Genomic DNA, 14,742 nt, shown 5'->3' on the forward strand with positions numbered 1-14,742 from the left:
TGCGGAAGGTTGCAAATATGCCGGAGATGCATATACGAGTTAATGAATGTATTAATGGTTTATAATGAATTTGAAAATAAATCTGTTTTTGGGCTTGACCTGGCAAGGATCGTGGTGGTTTACCGCAATCTAGTGTCGATATGTCTGTGGGGATCGTGGTGGTTTACCACCCATGCGTTATGAAATTGTGATTCATGCCCCTGACAAGGATTTGGTGGTGTACCGCTTGTCAAGGATTGCAGTTGAGGTGGGGATCGTGGTTGAATACCGCCCACAGGTTGTTCCTTTCCAATTGAAAATGTTTATGGGGATCGAGGTGGTTTACTGCTCGCAGATGGCGAGAATCGTGGTAATTTACCGCTCACCAGGTGAGAATCGTGGTATTGTACCGCTCACCAGTTTTCAAGAGGACAATGTCCGGGTTAGCTACCGGACATATCGGGTTTGCTATATAACCAATAGATGAGACTCATCAACCATAGGACAGGTATACATCATATGTATTTGTATGTTTTGATTGAGTGTGCTTGTTTTGGCGTGCCTATCTAATTATACTACTTATTTACTAAATGTTCTATTTGTTGTACTTGTAATCTAGCTGTGTTTTACTTGTTTTTCTTGTTTGTGCATGCATCTGAGAATATCTCTCATGCTGGCGGAGTTGACGCTGAAGGTTGTTCCACGGTGTTTCGGATGGTTAGAATAGATAGAAAAAATGAGGTGTTAGGGTAGATTCAGTTAGAGTCTGAGTACCATAGATAACTCACCTAAATTCTGGTTTAATTATGTCTTTAACATTTAAATCTGAGTGTCAAAGTACTAGAAATGCCTCTAACTTTTCCGAGACCTTATATATATGTATGTATGTATATGTATACTTTGGCCAACCTTTGCTTCGCAGGTCGAGTTTAACAGCTTGATTGTCTGTATTTTGGAATTCTAACCTATATGAGTACATATAACTTTCTTCTCGTTTCAATCTTCGTACTTTATATTTTTCGTTTTGTGGTTTTGCTTAAGTTTCTTTTCTCCAAGGCTCCTAGATACGTATTTCTTTCAACTATATCTATATACGCCTTTTCTTTTAGAGGTCATAATACTTCACCACCTCTGCTTTAAAACTCGAGCGTAAGGTTTTGTGTGGTAGGGTGTTACACCTACCGAGCCTCCTTAATCCCAGTAGAAAGCACAAGTAAAAGCAAGGAAGTAATACACAGGTAATATTCATGTACAGTAAGTAATTCAGGAAGCAAGTAAGCATGTTATACAGTTAGGCAATATATGCAAGTAAGCAAAGCAAAAAAACACATAAAAAATGCACATGATGAATGCCTATCCTATTGGCTGTGAGATCACATTGTCGGTTCAACTGCTAACTCGACACATCCCCTTGTGATGTCGTCTTTTAGTCACGAATAAAAATGGTTACCCCAAGAATATAGTGCTTGGCTCAGTGTTCATGGATATAGTGCCTGACACACTCTTGTGACTCGAAAGGATGCGAGCGGGATACTCAGCCTCAGACCTCACATCTCAACATAAGTGGGATTAACCACCGCTCTTACGCCGGCACTGCGACCTCGACAAGCGGGATTAACCACCGTCCTTGCTAGGCACATAGCGACCCATCAATATCAGTATATCATTATCTTATAATCCAGTCAGTGATCATTGTTCATAGCATAAGTTCTTTAATACTCATTTCATCAAATTCCAACAACCTCAAGCATTTATATCCAAGTTCCAAATCCATTATAATCATCGTCATTCCTCAATATATCCTCATCTCGACACTTTGCCAAATGCTCAAGTCATTCCACGCACAGTTCATCCCAAGCCTAAGTTACCGTTTCTAAACTAGTAATAGAAATATCTAAACCTAAGTTGTCTAACTCATCCTCATTAGTTTCAAAGTCTAATTATTAGTTAGGAGTCCTAACAGTAATTAAAGAAGTTTAAAAAGTTAGAGAACCAGTTAAAATTGTAAGAAAACAATTTTTCAACAAAATAGGGGTCATACGTATGCATGCCCCTGTCTGTGTACACACGGGTGTCAAAACCCCCATGTCGCGTATGCATGCACACTCCGTCGAGACCTCAAAACAGCAAAAGAGGCTCGTGTCGCGTGCAAGATGCCGCATATGCATGCTCAAAAATCAATGTTTTCGTGTACGCGTGCCTGTGCCACATACACATGGGTCCTTGGAAATGGCTAGTCCCCGTGTCGCTGCAACAATCACGTACGCATTCCATAAAACTCTTAGAAAATTTTAAAAGTTTCAGAATTTCAAATTTTTGCACCAAATTTTAAACGCATATAACTTTTTTGTTTTGAAACATTTTCTGTCTGTTCTTTGAACATCTTAAAGCTTTTGGACCCAACTTTCATTTAAATCAAGTTTTCTAAAAAATGAGGGTCCGGAAGCCAAGTTATGCCTCATCAAATTTCATAAAAAATAAGATTTTACAAAATTTGATAAAGTTCTCTAGTTTTCCAAAATTTCAAACCAAACCAAATCCACAACACACCCTAATCTATACCAAAACTTACGATTTTATTCCAAATCACCACTCTTACCACAATTCCCACTTAGAAATCATTATCCTCACAATCATCAATCCCAAACATCAATTACATCACACTTGTACCATTATCAATCATCAAATTCATTAATCATCAGTTTATCACTACCAATCCTCATAAATATCATCATTCAACCTCAACATTTATAACCAAATATCAATCATCAATAGCAATATCATAATTCATCAACCATCAATAATCATCATAAATCATCAACAATTCAAACTTATCCTAAGGTCCACTAGCCTATATTTTAAGAAACATTACATATTATATAAAGAAAGCCGAAACTATACTTTGGCCGATTCCCAATACACACAAAAGACTAAAAATTGATTCCAACCAAGCTTACAAGCACAATCAAATCGCCAAACTCAACTTCAATGCTCCAATTTTATCAAGTCAAGTCCAAATCAACTCCAATAATCACAAACTTCAAGCTATACACATGTAATACACTAAAATAAATCCTAGGGTTCACCAAATTATCAATTCACAAGGGCAAAGAGTTTTCTTACCTTATCCAACGATGTTTGGGGCACAAAATAATAATAATCCACTATTGAATGGCACCTAAACAATCAAAATCACAAAATATATTCAATACCCAAACCTAAACTTTCAAAATCTGTTAGGGTTGAGAAAAGAGTGTGAATTTCAAATTCTTACCAGCAATACTAGCTAGAAATGACAGGCTCAGCGAGAGCTTCGCGTGACCGTAAACGGCATGCGAATCAGAGCACCATAACTCAAGTTACAAGCAAAAGAAGATGAAAATGAATAGTGATTTTCTTCCTCTTCTCACTGGACAGCTGCAATTTGGTGTTTAGGTTATGAATAAGGATGAATTAGCTTCATGTAAGGGTATATATATGTTAGAGTTGGACCCAATTTAGGCCCGGTCTAACCGCTTAATATTTTTGGTTATTGGGCCAAAACCTTTAGAATTAGTGTCCGATTTTCAACTTCAAATATTTTTCTAAATTTTTCTACAGTTTTATTTTCTCTCATGTAGTACCGAACAGACTTAAGCCAGTATTGCCGACTAATTTACTGGTACGCATTTTTACGCAATTTTCCGCAAAAAAATTACATTTTCCTAGTCGAAAAAATTCATTAAATTCAAATCTCACCTTCAAATTTTCAAATTAAGGCTTCTAAATTTTTGAACCTATTCTAGACAATTAATTTTTTATTTTATTTTAATTAAGCGATTATTATCTTCTGGTTCTTACATTATTTTAATTATATTTTTTACTCAAATCTTTTATAAATTATATTTTTGTCCCTATAGACTTTTTTTATTCATATCTTCATTCCAATTTCAATCATATAGTCAATTTGACCTCCTACTCTCCCATCACTTCTATTTATTAGCTTTCTTTCATTTTAAGTGCATTCTTGTTGTTTACATATTTTTTTAATTACCTTTTTACTCTTGTCATGCATTCTTGAATCTTGTAACATTATTTTTGATGTCTTTTTTCTTTTTTTTCAACTTTCACATTTCTTGATACATTCTTAAGAATTTCTCTTGTAGTATTTAAGATTTTTCTTTCTTGCATTCAATTTTTTCATATTTACAGTTAAAACCTCAATAGCATAAGCTTAAACATAGTGTGTCACTAACATATACATTCAATCATCCATTTTTCATGCATTCATATTCATTTTAAACATTCAAATATCATTTAAACATCATCAATTTTACATTCAAGCTTTCAAATTCATCAAGTTTCAACCATAGGATCATTTAGCCTTTATGTGATATATGAAGGCAATTAAGCTAACGTAATGATTACTTCAATTCTAAGTTTGTTACACACTTCCTAAAAGTTCTAGCACCAATTTCTTATATTTCAATCAAAATATTCTTTTAGGACATTGAGACCATTATGGTCGAACCATAATGAGAGAGAAAAGGAAAGATTTACTCACTTTTAAAGATTAAAAATTGTAGTTATGGACTCCCTAAAGCACATATGGCATAACTTATGAATTGAATAAAATCAAACATGATCTTTATCATTGATGCACTTTATAACCAAATCCAAGAGATGAGAGGAAAAAAAAATTTCTCACTTTTTGAGCTTGAAAATGATATTTTCTTACTTCTTGAGGTTTTTAAACATGATTTGCTAAACAAGAGAAACAAAAAAAAATAAAGTATCTTCTATGAAGTTTTATGGATGAACTTAAAAGGAGAGAAAAAGAGAGAATTTTATTGACAAACTTTAAAGAAATTTATATGAGAATGTAAACAAAGATGAGAAGAAAAGATTAATCGATTAATGATAGAAGCCATAAAAGTTCTCTCTCTTTTATGATGTTGATGAAAATGAATTTGGAGAGAGAAAGAGAAGGTGCGTGCACAAAATTAAAGGGAAAGATAAGGTTGAAAATGTCAAAAAATACAATTTTGAAGATAATTATTAAAAATAGTATTTATCTAATCACCTATTCCTATTTTATCAGATCAAATAATTCACTTACCAGTATAAATGACACTGATATCGTAATATTATAATTATTTCTACTTTAGAATATTTCTAGAGTATTTTAGTGCATCTAAACTGATCAGAAAATATTTATAATAATTCTTTTTGGTTGAATTTAAATCCAATAATCATATGATCTTAGAAAAAAAATTTTAACTTTTGAAGTGTTTGTTCACTAAAATAATATTAAATTATTATTATATTATTATGATTATTTTTCTATAAATTCGGATCCGGCCCGTTAACGGCAAATCGTATCACGCAAAATTTTATAAATTTAATAAAAAAATATAAAAAATTAGTTTACTAACAAATTAAATCGTTACACACATCATTAAATATTTTTTGGTAGTTGTCTTTAATTTAGTGAAATTGTCATATGGTAAATAATATCGATTACGTACGCAATATTAGAGTCTCTCCATCTTCTTTTAGATTGCATTTAGTTGAAGGATTTTTTTTTTAGATTTTTGGGAAAGTCAGGAATGTGAAAAAAAATAATATAACATTCTTTGTTTGTAGTATACATAAATCAATATTTTTTTTAGATTCTTTTATCTTTTAAAAAATGATATTCTAATTTATGATACATTTTTTATTCTCATATAGGAGGTTAAATTTTTCATCTTTCGATAATGTTTGGTTATTTGCTGGGACGGATGGTCAGCTGTAGGGCTGAGTGTGAGTAACGGTAGGATGTTGAGGATCAAGACCTGGACACGAGCTTGGTGAAGAGGAGTAGGGCCACGATCGTTGGTAAGTCAGCGGGTAGGGCCACCTGCAAGGATATTCCGGTGATAAATTAAATGTCCATACGATGAAGCGGCTAATTAGGGTAAAAAGTTGACGTACCTGGAAGGAGGGGTAGGTCCCTCTCCTTTTATACCTTGTACTCGGGTGAGCCCTTTTGCTTGGGCCCATTCGCTTAGAAACTTCTGCCAGCTGTCCAGGTTTTCTCCATGAGGTGGTGTGACGTGTGGGTCACTTTGGCTAGTATAGATCGAGGACCCGTCAAGTCGATAATTTGTCGAATGGACCTCCAACCCTTACTGGGCTGGGCCATAATAGATAATATGTTTAATAAGTATAAATTATTTATTTTATCTATTATATTTGAAAAAACTGTTCAAATACTAACTGGTTTTCTCGTTTATGCTCTCAGTCTCGGCTCTTTTTGCTTTGTTGTGTATATGTGTAATATCATTCTATTCTCTTTTTTTCATAGGTTTTACTTCTTTTATTACTAAGAAATCTTTTTAAAGATACGTGTATTATTATATTTTAATGAATTAATATTTAATTTGATCTTTAAATTTAGAAGTGAATTTTAATTTAGTCTCTACAATTTTAATTGTCTCTATTTAATTTTTAAATTTTACAAACATGATTCACTTTAGTTCCTGAAATCATTTTTGGTACATAAACGTTAATAGAGCATTAACGTAGATAACCAATTGTCACAATGAACTCTTAACAACTATCTAATGTGATATCAACACTTTTTGCGTCAATTTAATCCTTAGTAAGTCTTTAAATTCCTAATCCCAATTTTCTTTGAAGTCTATTCTTCTTCATTTCTTATTCCTCTATTCAAAGACATTTTTATGAAGTTCATGATGGGTGACGATAATAAATCTGTTAAAAGTTCCAATAAACAATGCTCTGATGAAAGTTGTTCAAAGAGAACCACTTGAAGTACAGAAATATAATTTTTAGAGTAATGTAGTTATGAATGTCGATCTGTTATGAGATAGTCAAGATGTAAAGGAGACTTTTTTTATGTCTAAAAATTATAATATATGTACAAATTTTTTTTTTTTTTTTGCTCGAGTGTAGAATAATATCTAAAAGTGAAAATAAAAATGAAGGATAAATTTTACTTAGAAATTTTGAAAACTAAATTTAAATTCAAGCCTTTGAAAATGAGAAAAACTTTATTGGGTGTAATAAATTTGTTTGTAGTTATTGTTTAAGTATGAAAATAATAAAAGCTGGCCCAATGTATCTTACTAAAAGTCAAATTTGTGGTTATGAGATGAAAATTGTAGGAATATTTTTAAGAAAATTATATTTGACTACTTGCCTATTATATTTTTACAAAATTTGACTTTCTGGAACTAATTTTTTATAAACTATAATCGTTGCAAATTTAGATAATTCAAAATGGTTTCGAAAACAATTAGCAGTTTTATTAAATAACAATAGACCAAAAAAATTCCATTAATTATCATACAAATAATTGGAAATCCTTTATGTACAATATAGCCAACTAAAATCAAATTGCCAACTTTTTTAATGCATAGTAATAAACAGACCACCATCAAACAATTTTCTCTAAAGTCTAACAGGAGATGGTCAAACAACTAACTAGTAACAAAAATACTAAACATAAGTAATTGAAATTTTGGTAAAGGTTAAACTCTAACAGAAAATAAACAGAAAATCATAACTATATCCTAACATAAAATTGAAATAAATTTAGCAAAAAGAATGTATAAGAAATAAAGCAAAAGGAGGAACTGAAAATGAAGCAAATGACATAGCATGTTCATCACAAAAGAATTTTTTGATTTTTTTTTCCTTGCCTCTAACTGAGCCAATGGTAGTAAAGAGAAGATGACGAGTGCAATGCGAATTGCGAAGAGAAGATCAGAATTGTTCCTTTAATGAAACTTTAGACTTAGATTCACATCAATGCCACTGAAGAGAAGAAAAAAGGAAAAATAGTCAAATCTGTCTTTTAAAAGAAGAAGATTGCATTAGTGGTGTTTATTGAAATGTTTCTCCCAAACAAGTGATACGGTGCTATTTTTGGGTTATTTAAATATCAAAAACTAAAACGATATCATTTTATAAGAGTTAATGGACTAAATTAAGGTATACATACAAGTTCAAAAATCAAATTGAATATTAACTCGTATTTTAATTGGTAAAATAATTCAATTATAAAAAGACATTTTATCATGATTTTGTTTCTATGCCTTTCCTAAATAAGAGTTTGTTAAATTTGCAACAACAACAAAAAATTAGTGAAAGTATTTAAACTATTTGAGAAATAGAATGGAAGGCAACCAAGCCAATTTTGTAACTAATTTTAATTCAAAGCCTCTTAACATTTTTTTTTGTTATCTTACCTGTGTACTCAACTTTCATTTTTTTTCTCTTTTTTCTTCTCTTTCTCCTTTTCTTCTCTGTCTTTTCATTATTTTTTCTTTTTTTTCCTTGGATCTTCTATTTTTCTTTAATTTTTTTCTACATTTTCTCCTTCTTTTATTTATTTGTTTGCTTGTTATTTTATGAATTTTTTAAAATTTTATGAAAAGGAGGAATAAAAAAAGAAAAAGAAATGTATGAAAAAAACAAAAATTATTTAATACTACAAAAAATAAAAATTTTGTGATAATAAATACATAGAATTGTTTTTAAGTTAAACACAATTTTTTGAAAAGAGGCATAGGAAGGAAACACAAAAAAATATTTAAAAAAAATATACATAAATTTTACGATAATAAATACTGAAATTTGTTTAAGATAAATTCACAACTTTTTAAGAAGAAAACAAGAGAAATTTATCAACCATAAATATAAAAGTTTTGTGATGATAAGCACAAATATTTTGAAGCCAAATACAACTTTTTGAAGAGAAGCATAGAAAAAAAAATACAAAAATTTATTGAAAATAAATACAAAAATTTTGTAATCATAAATACATAAAATTTTCAAGGTAAACAAAACTTTTTGAATAGAAACATAAGAAAAAAAATATTAAATTTATTGAGAAAAAAATAAACTTGACGACGACAAATATGAAAACATTTTGAAATTAAGCACACAACTTTTTAAAAAAAAAAACAAAGAAGGAAAATACATAAATTTATTGATGATAAACATAAAAATTTGTGGTGATAAATACAAAAATTCATGTAATATTTCTGGGTGAAAATTCAGGTGCAGTTAACTTTACGTCAAATTGTTAGTTAAAAATCATTAAATAATTTGATTGATTTGACTATATTTTTATTTAGCAGTCCTTAACCATCAACTTCATATGAAATTGATTACATCTGAATTTTTACCATATTTTTGTCTTATTAAACTTTTTTTTGTGTATTGTTCGACTAAATTTTCTATGTTTTTCTTTAATGTTACTCATCTAAAATCTATACAACTCAAATCAATTTTTGGATTGTTCAACTTACATCATTGTATTATTCAACTAAAATCTCCATATTTTTTAACCTAAATTTATATATATTCGTTTGTGTCACTCAATTAAAAAAATCTACATAGTTCAAAATAATTTATGTAGTTTTTCAACTAAAATTTCAGTGTTTTTTAACTAATTTTTTGTATTTTTTGTGTGCTTTTTTTTTTGGTTATGTTTCTATACAATTCAATTTAAAAAATAATATTTTAATAAAATCCTCTCTCTTTTAAAAGGAGATATAGAATTTATTTTGTATCAATAATAAAAAAAGAAGAAGTAAAAACAACATCAGCAAAAGAAGTGAAGTACATAATTTTTACGTATTGACTATTGAGTGATCCAATTAGTTTTTGTTGGGCCAATTAATAAATAACTCAAGTTAGTTAGATTTAGTCATAAAAAAATCTTACACATACTATTTTAGAAAAGAGTAAATATCTAAATTGATTTTAATTCTCAAATAAATAAATCACACAATTCGGTCCTTAAATTTTTTATTAGTCTGAACATTTCTGATAATTACTCTTATCATATAGGTTGGTCTTTCCATTGTATTTAATAAAATTTTTAATATATATTAGACAAATAAATTTCTAATAAACGTTATTATATAGCAAATATATTTTCAAAACATAAATATATTATAAGACAAATTTATCCCCTTATAAAGAGGTTATGTTGTTTTGGGGACTTCTACAAAAATAAGAACAGGTTGGAATTAAAGTATTCGATCTAAAATTTTTTAAAAACTAATTTTATTGTTTATTCTTTAAAAAATTAGAACAATATATATCTGGAAACTAGATTCTTTGGAATGTTATTCCCACCACCCCAGCAGGGAATCACATTTTCAGGAAAATCAAGATCTGTGTTTCATTGGCACATGAATTTTTTATATGCTTATCTAATTTAAATTTAAAAAATATTTCTTATCATCAATAAAAAAAAATCATAATAAAGTATCCTTAGCTTGCATTATGCATATATGAAAATATCCAAGAAGAGTTAGCTATGCACTTTAATCGATAATCTTGGTAAAATTTATTATTACAGAGGTTCTAGTAAAGCTATCAATAAAATTTGCCTTTTTTTAATGAATATAAAAGATTCGATCTGATTTGCATATTTGTAAATCAGATACATCGCGTTAGATCACGGATATATCTATAAAACATATAAATATTTTAAATGTTTATTTTTATTAAAAAATATCAATAAAATATTATTTTTCAATTCTTTTAAATATATATTTTTAAAATATTATTAAACATACTTTTTTATATTCTGACCCAAAGCATAAAAGTAAGGCCTAATAAAAATAAAAGACCCGATCCAAAGGAGTGGCCTCTGTCATATACCCGACCTCTTTAAGGAGGTCGGACACCATGCAGGGAGTCCAGCTCTACTTGTCCAAAACAAGTAACTGCCTCCTTCAATCTCTTCAACTATCTCTATCTTTCCTGAAAGATAGATCTTAACAAACTCCCAATATTAAGAGAACAGTTATCCATCAGTAAAGGTGGAACTACTTCAACAAATGTGGTTACTAGCTCTATTATAAATACACTGACACCCCTCAGGTATACTCACGTTCTAATCTACTAAAAACCTGCTTAAAACCCTTGCTAACTTAAGCATCGGAGTCGCTTGTAGGTACCACCCTCCACCTCCTCACGAGGAACTCGGACAGTGGCACCTCGGCGTAAGAACAAGTCGGGCGCTACCCCATAAGGAGTCTGGACCTCACGTTTAGACTCAAACTAGCGTTTTAGGTAATCCTCAGAACATCGATGTCATTGCCGAGGACTTGAAATTCAACCTTTGATAATGACAAACGATTACTACAAAGATGGTCACACGGCATCTGAATCAGAACGGGAGCCCCACCGTGATAACCTCTCATTCACAATACCTCCTCCCTAGGAAAGAACTCACATTCCTCACTGAGAAGGGACTTCAAGAAATCTACAACCAAGGCGGATCCAGTCAGAGGTCCATCTGACAGAAGACGAAGAACCTCCCCATCCAACGGAGATACTGGGTCTAGTCCATGGCTATCGTGGACGACTTGAGCAGCTCGAACAAGAAGCTGAACATCAACGGGAAGCAGAACGGGAACTGCGAAGGGAGGTACGGCAACAAAAGGAGCTGGAAAAAAAACTCCTAAGATTGGAAGCTGGCCTCCGAAGAAGGAGTAATCGAGCAGATCGGGAAGAAAGCCCTCTAGGGGGTGAAGATCTGTTCTTAGAAGAGATCATGGGGGCCAAAGTGCCAAGAAATTTCAAAACTCTCAACATGGATCTCTATGGCGGAACGACCGACTCGAGGCACCATCTCAGCAACTTCAAAATTTGGATGCATCTAGCCGACGCCTCTGACGTTACTTGTTGCAAAGCATTCTCGACGACTTTGACCAAAGCTGTAATGAAATGGTTTGATAACTTACCGCCCAAGTCAGTAAATTATTTTGATGACATGTCAAGGAAGTTTCTTACAAGATTCTCGATTTAGAAAGATAAGGTGAAACACGCACCGAGCCTGCTAGGAGTAAAACAGGAGGTCAGAGAGATGCTCTGAGATTATATGGAAAGATTCAATAAGGCGTGCTTGGAAATACAAAACTTACCTACTGAAACAGTCATAATGGGATTAGTTAATGGCCTCAAAGAAGGGCCGTTCTCTCAATCCATATCCAAGCGGCACCCGGCTTTCTTGTACGAAGTGCAAGAGCGGGCAGAGAAGTACATCAACATGGAGGAGAATTCCTGACTAAGAGAGCCACTCCCGAGACCCAGCTGTCTTATCTACCTCAGGAAAAAGAAAAAGAAGCTAAGAAAAAAGAAGAGTACAACTCGGAGAAACCTCGAAGGTATCATAGCTATACTCCCCTCCGGGTCTTTCTTATGGATGTTTACAGAGAGATATGTCTTACCGAGAAGCTTCCACCTCCTCGTGCGATCAAATACAAAAAGACAGGAAGTCGGATAGAATATTGCAAATAGCATAAACTCTATGGCATTCTACCAATGATTGCTATGATTTAAATAATATCATTGAAAAGTTGGCCAGAGAAGGTCAACTAGATAGGTACTTGGTCGATAGGTTGGATGATCAAAGGAAAAGAAAAAGAGACGAAGAAGGAGGATGACATGAACGTCCACCTCAAACTCCTGAGCGATACATACACATTATTAATGGGAGATTTGCTGGAGGAGGAATATCAAAATCATCATGGAAAAGGCATCTTAAAGAGGTGTACCAAGTCAGGAAAGATAGCAGATCCTCTGACTTGCCAATCATTTCATTCACTAAAGAAGACGCTTAAGGGGTAATACCTGGCCATGACAACCCCGTGGTTATAACAATGATCTTTGCCAATGCAAACCTCCATAGAACATTAGTGGATCAAGGTAAGTTGGCAGATATATTATTTAAACCCGCCTTTGATAAGCTTAGACTGGAAGAAAAGGATCTAAAGGCATACCCAGATAATCTCTTCGGACTGGGAGACACGCTGATCTGACCTCTTGGGTTTGTCTCTCTCTACACTACTTTTGGAAATGGCACAAAGTCAAAGACGTTAAGTATCGACTACATCGTAGTTGATGTCACTTCAGTATATAATGCCCTAATAGGTCAGACAACCTTAAATTGACTTGCAGCAGTTGTCTTTACGTCTCATCTATGCTTGAAGTTTCCAACTGCAGAAAGAATTACTACTATAAAGGGAGATCAAAAGCTAGCACGCAAATGTTACAACGAAAGCCTCAATTTAAAAGGCAATCCGGGCAAAAAAAAAGTCAATACTATTGAGTTTGGTGGTATCCGAACTCGAGAGGAACTATGCCCCCAACTTGGAGGAAAGGTAGAAGAAGTGCAAATCGGAGATCAACCTGAGAAAACAACAAATATAGGGGCCAACTTAGAAGAAGGGTTAAAAAAGAAGCTCATTTGACCTTCTAAGAAGAAATTCTAATATCTTCTCTTAGAAAGCCTCCAACATGCCTGGTATAGATCTCGACCTGATGTCTCATAAGTTCGCCGTGTACCCAGGCTCCCGACCTGTCTGACAAAAGCGTCAGAAACTTGGACCGGAAAGGACATAGGTTGTGGAGGAACAAGTGCAGGCATTATTGGAAGCCGGACTCATAAGAGAGGTAAAATATCCACTTTGGCTAGCGAATGTGGTTCTACTAAAGAAGCAAAGCAGAAAGTGAAAGATGTATATAGATTACACTAACTTCAACAAAGCTTGTCCTAAGGATCCCTGCCATTTTCCAAGCATTGATGTTCTGGTCAATTCAGTCTCAGGTTATCAGTACTTGTCCTTCATGGACGCTTACTCGGGATATAACCAAATTTCGATGCACAAACTGGGCTAAGAAAAGACCTCGTTCATAACTCCTAAGATTAACTATTGTTATGTAGTAATGCCTTTTGGGTTAAAGAATGTCGAAGCCACGTACCAATGACTGATAAACAAGGTATTTTCTTCCCACTTAGGAAAACTCATGGAAGTGTATGTGGATGACATACTTGTTTAAATCAAGGTCAAAGCACTCTTGTCCGACCTCTCCAAGGTATTTTCTACAATAAGGAAGTATGAAATGAGGCTAAACCCTTCAAAATGCACATTTTCAGTAGAGGCGGAAAAATTCTTAAGTTTCATGCTAACTCAAAGAGACATAGAAGCAAACCCGGATAAGTGTAAAATTATACTAGACATGAAGAGCTCGACCTGTCTCAAAGAAGTGCAATAGTTAAATAGAAGGTCAGCAGCTCTATCCAGATTTCTAGTAGGGTCGACATTGAAATCACTACCCCTATACTCAATCCTTAGGATGGGAAAGCAATTTGAGTGGACTCTAGAATGCGAGCAAGTTTTTCAAAACTCCAAGGCCTTTTTGGGTCAACCTTCCATACTTACCCGACATATAGCGGGAGAATAGCTCATTCTCTACCTAGCGGTGGCGAGCTAAGCTATAGTTTCAGCCTTGATCAAAGAAGAAGAGAATGGACAGCAACCCGTCTACTTTGTCAGCAAAGCCTTACAAGGAGCAGAATTAAACTATCAAAAGATAGAAAAGTTTGCGTATGCTCTTATCCTCACTTCTCGAAGGCTCCGACTTTATTTCCAGACTCAAACTATAAAGGTCCGTACTAACTAACCAAATGAAACATATTCTACAAAAGATGGACCTAGTGGGAAGGATGTTACAATGGGTTGTAGAACTGTCCGAGTTCGACTTGAGGTATGAAGCTCGGACAGCAATCAAATCTTAGTATCTCACCGACTTCGTAGCTAAATACACTAAAAGTCCGGAAAGCCCAACAACATGGACTTTATCTTTCCAATTATCTTTATCTTCTCTAAAAGATAGATCATAACAAACTCCCAAGATGAATGAAACAGTTATCCATCAATAAAAGTGGAACTACTTCAACAAAGGTGG

The sequence above is a fragment of the Arachis duranensis genome, chromosome 1 (assembly GCF_000817695.3).
Source record: "Arachis duranensis cultivar V14167 chromosome 1, aradu.V14167.gnm2.J7QH, whole genome shotgun sequence".
Lineage (NCBI taxonomy): Eukaryota > Viridiplantae > Streptophyta > Magnoliopsida > Fabales > Fabaceae > Arachis > Arachis duranensis.